General features: G+C 37.9%; 1 protein-coding gene and 1 long non-coding RNA gene across 7 annotated transcripts in view; both read right to left on the bottom strand.

Annotated features, from left to right (window-relative positions):
* BCAS3 (breast carcinoma amplified sequence 3) overlaps positions 1–13,872 on the bottom strand; it is a 463,383-nt gene that overhangs the window by 298,778 nt on the left and 150,733 nt on the right. The window lies entirely within an intron of this gene.
* On the bottom strand, positions 2,925–10,226 carry LOC106724400. Of its 2 annotated transcripts, none has more exons than XR_001360189.1 (3): positions 10,145–10,226; positions 5,947–6,087; positions 2,925–3,008 (listed from the first exon to the last, which is right to left on the bottom strand). It is a non-coding gene; the product is annotated as an uncharacterized LOC106724400 (long non-coding RNA). The 2 variants fall into 2 exon arrangements; XR_001360188.1 differs by lacking the exon at positions 2,925–3,008 and adding an exon at positions 5,752–5,839.

Below are 13,872 nucleotides of genomic sequence, written 5' to 3'. Positions count from 1 at the left end.
ATATTTTATTGATTTTTTACAGAGAGGAAGGGAGAGGGATAGAGAGTCGGAAACATCGATGAGAGAGAAACATCGATCAGCTGCCTCCTGCACACACCCCACTGGGGATGTGCCCACAACCAAGGTACATGCCCTTGACCGGAATCGAACCTGGGACCTTTCAATCCGCAGGCCGACGCTCTATCCACTGAGCCAAACTGGTTACGGCTAAATTAAAAAATTTTGAGATCAGTGAAGAGTCACTACATAAATTCTAAATGTAACCTTTGCTAACCATTCTTTACTAGACTTTTTTTTCCCCCATTGTATAAGTACATTGAAAATAGCAGAAGTTGGCTAATTGTAGTTTTAGCAGAGGGATTCATAAAACCTTAAAATAGATATTTCACACCCCATTATACTTTCAAATCCCAGCTGGGACAAGACCTGTGAGTGACAAATGCCATGAGAATGGATATTCTCACAGTATTTCTGGCACAGCCAGAGGAAGTCCCAAAAATCTCATGAGAAAATAAGCTCTTCTAAGACTCTCATCCCAGTTTCTTGGGCTTGCTCTCTACAGATAAACTTCCATAAGCCTTCGGGCTTTCAGGTCTTTATCCAAATCCACTAGGGCTTTGATCCTTCAGTGGTTTACCAGTCCCCAAGATAGACGGGAGTCCCTTTGGGGGGCAAAAATTCCAAGTTCCAATAAAATGGCTTCTTAATACACTAAAGCAGCAGTTCTATTTAGGAATAGGAAATCACTTAAAAGTCAGAATTTATAAAGCATCCCTTGATGTTTAAAGCTAGGATACTTTGTTTTAGTTTTAATTGTTTGTTTACGTTATTATTGTTTTTAATGCTACAACAAAGCACTAAACCAGAACGGGTCACATTGGGGTTTAACCACTGACTTTCTGTATTTACTTGAACAAGACTGCATTTTTGAAAAATGAAAACAGCCTCATGTGCTTTTCAAAAAGATTCTTCTACCTTTTAGATGAAGAATACCTACAGACACCTTATACGGTAGGGGGAAAGGAGCTCTCAACCCGCATATTAATACAGTGTGCCACCATCTGTGTGTGAGGTCGAACAGGGTATGGCCTGTTTACTAAAAGTTAGAGTAACTCCAAAATGCCGTCTTCTCATTTACCTATCGTCCCAAAGTATGTTCTCCAAGACATTCTATACTGCAAAAACATGAAGGAAAATGGGTTAGGTTGAGGATAAAAGTAAAGAACGAGAATAACAATGGCCTTTGTTGCTGCACCGGAGGAATGGCTTGTCAGAGAGGCATATTCCCTAACCAGCCATCATTAACGGACTCACTTCCACAGGAAAAAAAAAAAAAAAAAAAAAAAGACAGAGTCTGAAAACTCCGGACAAAAGAAATCCCTGCAGACAAAGTAAAAACAAATTAAAAGACCCATTATAAAACACAGATGCTACAAGGAAAATAAACTTTGTAAGATTTACTGAGCTTTGACAAACTTGAACATTTGTGGAAAAGACATCAGCAACAACTCCCAGGTACTGTGGCTGCAGAGCTAGCCTCCTCTCCATTTTATCCTCACCCTCTCCGCAGAAGCTGCAGGCTGGTATCCTAGGCTTCTGAATGCAGCGACGTGAGAACATGTGCAAGTGGCACACTGCCAGCTACAAGAAACCTCTGCAGCCAGCAAGATCCTGAGATTGTTGACCATTTCAGATTATGCTAAATATCAAAGGTAATATCAGTGTGTCTCTGTCCATGTTTGCATTTCTTCTTAAATGCAAACAAGAAAAGGGAAAAAATAAGACATAAATGTAATGATATGCCTCCTCTCCCTTCTTCCCCTTTAAAAATAATCTCCAGATGTAACAAAGTGAATAAAAGCAGTTACTGTAGCATTAAGCAAAGGCTCAGAGCTGTAGATCCGAAAGTACCTTTAAAAAAGTATCCTATCAGTGAGAAAGATGAAACTTTTTGTTATAGGTTTCTAGAGGCACAAGCTACAGATTGTTGCTAATGGGGGTCAAAGGAAGATTCTAGTAACACAAGGTGTAAGAAACTAAGAACTATAATGGAATAAAATGGAACAAATGACATGTTTGAAGGATAAAGGAGCATTGATTGCCCTTTGGGGTCATTAGGGATGTGAATAAATACAAATATAGACTCATCTGTAAAAAAGCAAAAGGATTCCAGGCAGTGTCCTTACCATGGACACTTTAGGCTCTCCAGTGCTCTGAAGGTTTACAGTAGCAACCTTCCCATGTTATATATTAGACGCCGACAACGGTATCACATTCTGTTCTCATCACCTTTCCAACACACTCATCCACAAGATCTGCCGCTGTTCTAGGAATCAAGCCTTCCAGTCAGTGCCCGTGGGCTGCTACTATTTTGAATTCCTACATTTTGAAATTGGATCAATGAGGCCCACTGAAAGCCAGTGTTGATATGCAACCTAGACTCCTGAGAAGACACTTCTGAAAGAAAAGTCCTGCCGAAACCGGTTTGGCTCAGTGGATAGAGCGTCGGCCTGTGGACTGAAAGGTCCCAGGTTCGATTCCGGTCAAGGGCATGTACCTGGGTTGTAGGCACATCCCCAGTAGGAGATGTGCAGGAGGCAGCTGATCGATGTTTCTCTCTCATCGATGTTTCTAACTCTCTATCTCTTTCCCTTCCTCTCTGTAAAAAATCAATAAAATATATTAAAAAAAAAAAGTCCTACTCCCAGCTACCCCATTATTGTCCTCCTTCCAACAGTCCTACTCTAAGCCCTCTACATGATATCTATTCCCTAAATATCTTTCCCACATAAAACCCCAGTTATGGGTTCATATGGGGCTTTTCTTGTGCTTTTTGCTTTTCACAGTTTTGGTCTGCTTTTAACATATTGCTGTGGAACTGACTGGGATAAAAACCCAAAATATACTAACAAGTTTAACTAAGTCATTGAAAAGCTCCCGACTTCTTGACTCTGTGAAAAAGAGGACAGTGGTAGCTGCTTTTGAAACACTCAGTGGAAATCTGGGCTCTGAAAAGTTAAAAACACGGCTTAGCTCTTGCTTGCCATCTAATTTAACATTAAAGCTTTCTCAGCTAAACAGTTGATAATTATTTAATCAAAACCAAATAAAACCCTTTCAGAAAATATAACAAGTACCCTGTGCAAATGGGCATTTCCTCAATGTGGGATATTTGGGGTTGGGATGGGAGTCTCTATTTCTCTCTTTTTCTAATTCCCCCCTCCCTTTTTCTGGATGAGAATGACTTCCCAGCTGCCGTTCCAGGACATTCACCCTCCTTTTTGACCTTTTCTCAGGCGTATTCCAGTGTAATCTGTAATCTACTCAAGTAGGAAAAGGAAACAGCAGCGCACTAGTGAGAAACAGTGCCTTCTGACCCACATACCAAACTGGGTGGAAGCAATGCTTGTTCACAGGAGCCAAGGAAGTAGAACATGCAATTAAAAGAAAATGAATAAAATATGTATATTTCGTAAAACGCTATTAACACAACAACCAGACAGTTTAGGTGACAAAGCTCAAGATGGAAAGAGTTCAAGGACAATTCTGACTGGGCACTGTCTTGTTTCTCCCTGTAACTTTTGGGGGGGAGTGATGGATGGTGAAGTAAAAATACTGCAAACCTTTATGCATTTCAAGCAAAAACACTTGTTGCTTTTTCATGTAAACAGTTTATGGCACTATAGGTATTTTGGGGAGGGGTGGGAAAGTAAAAAGATAAATCTCCCACAAAATCAATCTGAAAAGAAGGAAGTAATCTTTTTTTGTGTGTGTTTTTGTTTTTGGGTTTTTTTTTTGCAAGATGGGGCTTGAGGTTGTTAATATTGTCATCACTACACAATATACAGACTAGCCTGCATGGAACTTTGCACTAGTGCTTACTAAATGTCAGCAGAGTCAAAATGTCATGTTCTAGAGAACTGACACTGCACTAATTATTAAATAATAATTAACATGTTTATGCAAATATTTATACATATTTACATAAATACATATATTTTAAACTTAATTTTCTAGGTGGTTTTCCTTTTCTAGTCTTAATACATTTTACCAGTTATTATCTTAATGTGCTCACGACTGTTATAATAGGCAAATTTGGATATTTTTTCCTTCTTTAAATTAAAATAAACTCAATACATTTAGAAAGTTCATTCATAAAAATTTAAAGTCAAAAAGAGGTAACTGTTCTTTAAACTATATGTAGACAGGACTATCTACACTCCAAAAAGATACTAAATCACGAATAGAATTAGGAGACTTGGGATACAAAAAGAAGCCTAAAAAGGGAGATGAGAGCAAGAGCTAGAAACAATGTTTACAAAATGCCAAGAATAAAACTGGGGAGAGGGATGTATAAAAAAAATGCCCCAAAAGTTTCCGAGATACAGGTGTATGGGGAACAGCAATGACATTCCCTGCAGGAAAATCTTTTGGCTACATTTCCTCTCCATTGTATTTGGGGCACAATGTAGTCTTGATCACACAGCCAGCCCAAATTTATAAAATAAATGAGCAAAATCTCCCCCATACGTGGGAAGTTCATTGCCATAGTTTATTTTTCTTAGAGCACTCCAAGATGTGGGATCAAGGAAATTTGTAAGAACTGGTGCTCTTAATATTTAAGAAGTTTTAGCAGTTTTTAGTTCACTTTAAACATCAGGATTGTAGTTTGCCACTCTTTCAACAATTAAAAATAAAAAAAACCTTAAGTAGACTACATTTAACAACAGACGGGAAAAACTCTTTGTAATAAATGAGAAGAACATAAGATTTAGGGAGTTTTACTTTAAGCCTAAAGTTATTCCCAAACCTAACATAACATATTTAAGTACCCTCAAAATTTCCCTGTTCTCTGAAGGAGCTCAGAGTTTAAGGACGAAGTGCTCAGAAGAATTTTCACCTTAGTGAAAAATCCCCAGAATTAAAAGCCCCAAATCTAGCATCTCTTGGACCTCATTTGGGATTAAATGAGCTCCCCTAAGTATAAATAAATCCTCACTGATATTCTGTTTTAAAAAGGCCCTACACCACATCTCCCATGTTTATCTCACAATGAATTTTGTATCATGTCAACAGAGCAAACAGGGCAAGCTGTGCAAGGAAAAAAATAAAGAAACTTATCTTCATCACTCAACAACTTATAACTATTACTTATACTGTTAAACATATAAGATGTGGAAGAACTGAGAGCTGGTTCTGAAGAAAACAATCGGACCCTTTATAAGATAAAATTTTATACAAACTGCAAGATTTAAGGTATAATATTTTTAGATTTGGAGGACTCAAATTTAATTTAACATTTGCAGAATTTGTGTTTTCCAAATACATTAAGCGCTGTATACTGAAGGAAAAAAATAAAGATGAAAGTCAAGAGTATTTTCTGTTGAATCACAGCTATCGTAGTGAAATGTAAGCAGCTTCACTAAAATGCTCTTCCCACAGCCTCCCTCCCCCTTCCTCCCCCTCCCCATGCTCCCAGCCCCTCCCCACGGAAGCCTTCCTTCTTTTTACCCAGGACTGTTAAGGATATTTTCTGGCTCTCGTTCAGCATCATGACTCAGGTCATGAGAAGTGTCAAAGATGCATTTCCTTCAGATGGGAAAGAGCAGCAGATTTTTAACAACCGTACAAAGATGGGAGTACAGCGCAAAAGGGCCACATCAGCAATTTGGACAGCAGGGGAGATAAAACCTTTCATCTTCACATTTATTTATTTCCAGCTTTTAAATATCTTTCTACCAAAATATGCTTACACATTCTGCTCTTGAAGAAAACAGGAAAAGCCATACTCCATTTAGCTGCCTAAATTATCAAAAAATTTGTGAAGGAGAATTGTTCACTAAAAAAAGGAGAAAGAAATCAAAGCACATCATATAATATCAATAAATACTTAAGTCCTTGTTTCCTAAACTGATTTTCCAAAAGCAAAACCATGAGCTAGCTCACCAGTGTACATAAAAACTCCTTTGGTAGAAATCCGTGCGAGTGAGAATCACAGAGGAGCGCTGCCATGATCAGTGGGCACCTGAAGTGTTGGCTCTGCTTCCCTAGAATTCCTCTGCTGAGGCAGAAACACGTTCTCTTAACCTTTGCCAGAAAACCAAATTCATTTATCAGTGTTGTGGCTGCATATTTTATCTCGCCCATGATTTTATCAAATGTGGATACATTGCAATCCACCCCAAAATTAGACAAGAGTGAAATCTTATCAAACGTTCCCTCAGCACGCCCTACGAGAGACGGTTCTGGAGCCTGCAGATGGAATGACCTGTCTCTCCTGAAACTTCCAACAACAACACCCACATTAACGGCACTCTATCCACTCGGAGACAGTTTTACTCTTGTGCCTCATTCTAGCTTCAATATCTCACCTGCAAAAACACATCCCCCAATGTGAATAACTTTTTCAATGAACCTTAAATCCTCTTCCTTTTCCTTTTCTCATCCTCCTCCAAATTCTACATGTCATTTTATGCTAAGAACCTATTATGGTGAGAACTATAACAGTTTCTATTTCTCAGGATGTGTGACCCTGGCACAACACGGACCCCACTTTCCTTACCCTTTTGTGGCTTACAAATCATAAGCCAACAGTCAGGTTTTTATTTCCTGCTCAGGTTTTACGTTCACGACTACACGAGGCAGTTACTCTCAAGTCTGATCACTTCTAAATCTGTTTGTTTGGGTCATTCAGACACTGGTCATTATGTGTCCTAACGAAGAAGCCTATTTCTTATTCTCTGCTCCCTCTCATTTTCTAAAATCAATTTTTTGGGGAAAAAAATATTTCAATGGAACCTAATTACAACTGTCCTCCCTGGAAAAGTAAGGCAATAGTAATATGCAAACAGATAAACCAAATCCTCTTATTATTCTAATCACTAAACTAAAATGACTCCTTCAACACTAACTTCTAAGTTTAGTACCAGAAAGACTCCACCATCCCAAAACCATCCCAAACAGAGGATTCCTTTATGGGGAAACTGATCTGCCAAATTAAATACAAACTGTATCGATTGGAGTACTCTAATAAAATTGCCAGTTCCACCTGATAGACCAGGGGGACCTACAAGTTGGTATGACCTGCTCATGCTCAAAGAGCTTCCAATCAGTTCGGTAGTACAGGTTTGTTGATTAGGGGAATAAAAATAAAATGGTGAAATAAATGAACATATAATAAAATTTTAAAATAAAGTAAAAATAAGAATGATCAGCCGAGGATTCCTCAACATTCAGGTCAACATTTTGGTTTAATCAGTCTAACATTGGGCCTGGATATCAGTAGTTTTTAAAATCTACCTGAGTAAATTATAAATGTAATTAGGAACCATTGCTCTAATATGGAAGATAATGCTCCTAACAACCACAAAAAGTTTGAAAAAGAAGTCAGAGGAAATAGAGATAATACAAGGAGCAAAATATGCTTTAAAAATTATTACTCTCTCTTCAAAGAGATAAACTATAACGTGTCTGTCAAATAAGAAAAGAATGTGATAATTAAAGAAACATTAAGAGTAAAGAATATTAAAAACATGTTGCCGAGATAAAAATGCAATAAGAAGGTTAAAAGAACAAGTTGGGAACACTCTCATACAGTGAAACAAAAAGACAAAGTGATAGAAAATAGAAAAGAAAGTTAGGGGTTCAATGTAGGAGATCCACTTCCAACTAACATGTTTCCCGAAAGGAGCAAAAGCATAAAGAAAACCAGCGAGGAAGACCCCATGCAGAGTTGACATAAGAGCCTCTGGGAATGACACCTGACAGGCTGTTTTGCATTATAAATTCGTGGAATTATTTCTCTTTTATAATAAGTGTGTACATTGCTTTGATGAAATTATATTAAATAGGTAAACAAAAACAATAAAATTCTAATAAATGTTAACAGAAAGGAGAAGCAGAGATTAACTATAAGCCCTTATAATGTCTCAATAGTGGAGCTTAATCACTCTGATCCCATAAAGTAGAGAATAGCAACATAGAGAATCAGGGAAAGGAATTTTTAGGACATGCAGACACCATATACTTACTTAACTAAAAAAATTTGCCTCCGTTCAACTACCTAAATTTATTAATAGGACCTAGGTATCTGGATGGGGTACTAAAAATAGATATTAACTGATAGTAATATAGTTCAAAGTCCAATTCTCTAAGAAGATTTTGAGGAATACATCATACAAAACATAGTAAGAAGGAAACTGGGTAACTATAACAGAAGACATCACCATCCATAGCACACCAGGTTCATGCCAGGGTTACCATGATCAGATCAGAGGAAAGTTTAGAAAAGATCGCCCTCTAGAGGCATGTCTCATTAACCATTTAAAATCAAAACCCCCACATCACTCTACTCAGTCTATGCTTTGCCAAAGTAAAAAAAGAAAAAAAAAATACAGAGAAACAAACAAAATATTTCATGAACAGTAAAAGGCAAAACAAGAAATTTCAGGTTAGCTTCAATTGCTAACTACCTTATGTGGCATCTATTTTAAGGGAAAACTTTCAGAGAGAAAAAAAATGAGGCATTTTCTAAATGAAACAGACAAAAAAATATTCAAATAGAGTTTAACCAGTTTTTATAGCACCAAATTGTAATCTATAATTTAGAGACAATATAAGAATTTTTTAAAGATACTCCAGAGAGCCCTAACCGGTTTGGCTCAGTGGATAGAGCGTCGGCCTTCGGACTCAAGGGTCCCAGGTTCAATCCCGGTCAAGGGCATGTACCTTGGTTGTGGGCACATACCCAGTAGGGAGTGTGCAGGAGGCAGCTGATCGATGTTTCTCTCTCATCGATGTTTCTAACTCTCTATTCCTCTCCCTTCCTCTCTGCAAAAATCAATAAAATATATATATTTTTTTAAAAGATACTCCAGAGATAATGCTATTTTTCTCAGAAACTATGCTATCGGCACTATCCTCTCAATTTTGCTATGAACCTAAAACTGCTCTATAAAATAGTCTATTGAAAATTGAGCTCTTCTTATTTAACAGATGGTTTTTTCAATTAGCCCTTCTTAAATGAAAGCATCTTGTTTCAGATCTCTCTTTTCAATCCACTTTCCCAAAGAAATCATCTGCTCTAAGAAACAATAGGAAGTGACATAAAAATATTTAAATATGTATGATTTTGTGTAGAGTACAGCATAATGTCATAGCAACATTTTTTAAAGGATGATAAAAGAATTTATAAGAAAATAAATTCACTAGGAAAACTTCATTAGGCTTGAAAACAACCAATTAAAAACAAAACTTCATCTGAGCTAAAACAATCAAGTACATGTAACCAGTAAAAACCCAGGTACTAAACTAAGATAGCCTAACAGAAAGAGGTTTATCCATTTAACATGTATATACTATATATACTCTGTGTCATATGAGGCATAAATTTTAAAGCAGAGCTACAGTACACATGATTGATTTTTCTTGGCAAAAATTAAAACATACAAATGGAAACTTCAATCCACAAGTAAACAGAGATGTGGAAAGAGAAGTCAAGGAACATCACATTCTTATTGATTGTCTTAAGTAGGTGAAACTATATAAGGCTGAAATGTGTGGTTGCTTTGTATTTACAACTGTGATGTGGTCTGTATCAAGAAAACTACTGATCAACAAAAGTAATTACAATAAACCATCAAATAAAGACTATAAACAGAGTTTCTGAATGGGTAAAAAAAAAAAAAAATGCAGCACTCAGATGCTAAAAAGTGTTGCTACCAGCTATTTAAAAGCACTTTTACTAAAACATGGAGCTTCAAGTCCAAGAAGGTCTCAAATACTTCCATTTGGAAGAAGCAGAATCTGGAATTCAAATGCCAGAAGTCATGACTCAAAGATGACTCCTACCCTGAGGATCAATAAGTTAATGGGAAAGGAGACACTTCCAGGAACTCTGGGGAACTGTAGAAATAAATCCAAAATCCCTCTGTTAAGTCAATGGAAATAGCAAGAAAAAACAAGTTCCTTAAAAGCCCTATCACAGAGTACATGCCATATTCTTGAATCTAAACTGGAAAACTAATTTGCAAAATAAAGGAATGCAAAGGCTCAAGAATAGGTGGAGTAATTGGAAAAACTACACTTCCTGATGTGTGAATTCTAAATGAGCAAAAACATATGAAAAAGAAAAAAATTATACTACCTTCAGTTTTCAGTTTTGTGTTGGTGTCTCCATTTCAGAAACAATGTTAGAAGTCAACTTATCAATACTGAGTCGAAAATGCTTTAAAAAAAAAAAAAAAAAAAAAAAAAGCAAGCCCTGGCTCAGTTGGTTGGAGAATGGTCCCATACACCAAAAGGTTGCAGATTCGATTCCCAGTCAGGGGACATACCTAGATTGCTGTGTTCAATGCCCAGTTGGGGCTTGAATAGGAGGCAATCGATTGATGCTTTTGTATCTCTGTCTCCCTCTGTATCTCTAAAATCAATAAAAAACATATCGAGGAGTGAGAATTAAAATAATAAATAAAATTTTAAAAGGCTAAAATGTGTACATAATAAGGTCACAATTATATTTTTCATTCACTCATTATTCAGTGAATAATTCACTTATTTGGTTTTCTGGATAAGAGGCACTATGCAAAAATATGAAAAAGTACTCAATCCTATATATACAGTGGGGCCTTGACTTACGAGTGTCCCGACTAATGAGTTTTTTGAGATACCAGCTGTCTCTCGGCCGATTTTTTGCATTGAGTTGATAAGAGTAATTTGAGTGAACGAGCTCCTTAAGGAGCTCGGTCTCGGAACGAATTAAACTCGTAAGTCAAGGCCCCACTGTATCCTCAATAAAAACAATATTGATAATGATACTAATCATAGCAGGTAACCATTTACAGAGTACTTGACATGTGCAAAATACTATTCAAAGTGCTTTAATCCTCACAGTAACTAAGGTAGGTAATATTATTTTCCACATTTTACAGAAGGAAAGTTAAGGCACAGGTACAACAACAGGTACTAGTCACACTCTTCTCTCATATGTGACATAAAGTATACCAGAAATCCTGATGGCCCTACCCTCAAAATATAGCAAGAATCCGCCCTGGGTGGTTTGGCTCAGTGGATAGAGTGTTGGCCTGCGGGCTGAAGGGTCCCGGGTTCAATTCCAGTCAAAGGCACATGCCCCAGTTGCAGCTCAATCCCCAGTTGGGGGCATTCAGGAAGTAGCCAATCAATGATTCTCTCTCATCATTGATGTTTCTATCTCTCTCGCCCTCTCCCTTCGTCTCTGAAAGCAATAAAAATATGTATTTTTTAAAAACATATATATAGCAAGAATCCAATTACTACTGAGAATCTCCACTATAAACAACTCAGTCCAAGCCTTGTCTTCTCTCACTTGGATTTTTGCAGTACTCTCCTAACTGGTCTCACTGGGCTTCTACCCTTGTTAGATCTCCCTTCTGATCCTGCCAAAACACAGGCTTATCATGTCACTCTTATTCTCAAAACTCTCCACAGCTTCTCCATTCTCATTCTAAGTAAAAGTCAAAGGTTGACATGATCTGGACACATTTGCTCTCTGACCTCATCTTCTACTATGTGCTCCTACTATTATGACCCCTTAACCCTAACCCTAACCCTAACCCTTGAACACTCCAGGAACATTCCCAAACCAAGGATTTTACACGAGCCGTTCCTTCTGCCTAGAACATGTTCCCCAGACATCTGATTGACTTTCATCCATACTTCCATCACCTCTTTGTTGAAATGTTAGCAGCTCAGTCTGGTCTGCTGACGAATTCTAATCTCAAATTGCAATCCTCCCCAGACATTCCCTATTCCCCTTCAATTCTTTATTTTTCTCCTTAGCCCATAAAACTATCATCTTTCTTTCTTTTTTCTTTTTTGGTTAATCCTCATTTTTTTCCATTGATTTATTTTCTTAGGGAGAGTGGAAGAGAGAGGGAAAGACAGAGAGAAACATCAATTGACTGCCTCCTGCACGTGCCCCAACAGGGCCCGGGCTGGAGAGAAGCCTGCAACCAAAGTACGTGCCCTTGACCAGAATCGAACCCAGGACCCTTTGGTCCAGAGGCTGACACTCTATCCACTGAGCCAAACCAGCTATGGCTATCTTTCTTTCTTTCTATCTCTTTCTATCCTCTTTTTTATTCATAGCACTCCACTAGAAAGTCAGCTCCATGGGAAGAGAGACATGTTCCTCCTGTCCACTGCTATATTCTTAGAGCTCAGAAACAGTGCCTAGACATAGTAAACTCTAACTAATGGTTGATGAATAAATAAATGTATCTTAAAGATGTTAAAATGAACAGCAATGTTATCATGAATAAAAATCTCTTCATTCTGACAAGTAATGATTTAAATCTAAATTGTTTTATTGGGGGACAAGGGGTGTGGAGGGATTAAGCAAAAAAGAGAAAGAGCCCTGGCTGGTTTGGCTCAGTGGATAGAGCATCGGCCTGCTGACTCAAGGGTTCCAGGTTCGATGCCAGTCAAGGGCATGTACCTTGGTTGCGGGCACATACCCAGTAGGGAATGTGCAGGAGGCAGCTGATCGATGTTTCTCTCTCATCGATGTTTCTAACTCTCTATCCCTCTCCCTTCCTCTCTGAAGAAAAATCAATAAAATATATTTTAAAAAAAAGAGAGAAAGAACTCATGGACAATGACAACAGTGTGGTGATTGTGGGGGGTGAGAGGGATGGGTGGAGGTGGAAGAGGGTATAGGGGGGATAAATGGTGATGGAAAACAATAAAACTTAAAAATAATCTAAAAAAGAAAAAATTGTTTTATTAGAAGAACTTCTAAAGATGTTTGGAAACTTGGCTCAAAGCCCTCGAGTCTACATTTTACCAAATACTACACAAGATACAAAGACACAAATACAAATAAGGCCCTGTCTTCATGGAAGTCGATCTAATAGACAGACAGGCATGTCCCCGAACAACCAACATGTTGTGATATAACAAAATATGTTCAGAGTGTCACTATGGAGGCTGCTATAGATGACACACATCCAGAGATGTTTAAGAGAGGCTAAGAGACAAAGTGATATTTTTAGCTAGAACACAATGAAGTAGGGTTTTAATAAGCATTCAAGAGGGTAACAATTATTTCCAGTAGAGATAAGTATACAAATAGGAAAGGTGCCAAGAAAATTAATCCATGTGGCATATTCAGGGGAGGATACAGTAATCCAGGTATGGTGGGACAACAGCTAGAAATAAGATGGGAGCCTCTCTAATCTTCTACAAGGATATTGAGATACTGAGAGATTTTAGGCAGAAAAGTGGAAAATAACCTTTATGATTAACAAAGGAAAGGTCTTAGGATAGTAAAAGTGGCTGGGTAGGGGCCACTGAAACAGATGTGGTAAGAAAAAATGATTGAGTCCCAGCCAGTGTGTTTCCGTGGTTGAATGTGGACCTGTGAGCCAGGTCACAGTTCGATTCCTAGTCAGGGCACATGCCTGGATTGCAGGCTCAATGAATGCTCAGTGTGGGGCATTCTCTCTCATCATTAATGTTTCTGTCTCTCTCTCCCTTTTCCTTCCTCTCTAAAAATCAATTATACATACATACATACATACATACACTGAGTGGCCAGATTATTATGATAGGTCAGATTATTATGACCACCCCATCAGTACTTTGTTGGGCCGCCTTTTGCCTTCAATACTGCGGCGACTCTTCGTGGCATTGACTCCACGAGATGTTGAAAGGTGATGCGAGGAATCTGACACCATGCCTGATGAATAGCACTGTCCAGTTCTGTGAGATTTGATGGTTGTGAAACCAGCTGCCTGATGGCTCTTTTAACTTTGTCCCACAAATGCTCAATTGGATTGAGATCTGGTGATTGTGAGGGCCACCTAAGCAAGGTAAAGTCTCCCTCATGTTCTT

Source organism: Myotis brandtii, unplaced genomic scaffold (assembly GCF_000412655.1).
Source record: "Myotis brandtii unplaced genomic scaffold, ASM41265v1 scaffold120, whole genome shotgun sequence".
In the NCBI taxonomy this organism is placed as follows: Eukaryota; Metazoa; Chordata; class Mammalia; order Chiroptera; family Vespertilionidae; genus Myotis; species Myotis brandtii.
Note: the sequence above shows the minus strand (reverse complement) of the source record. Positions and strands in the feature narration are given on the sequence as shown.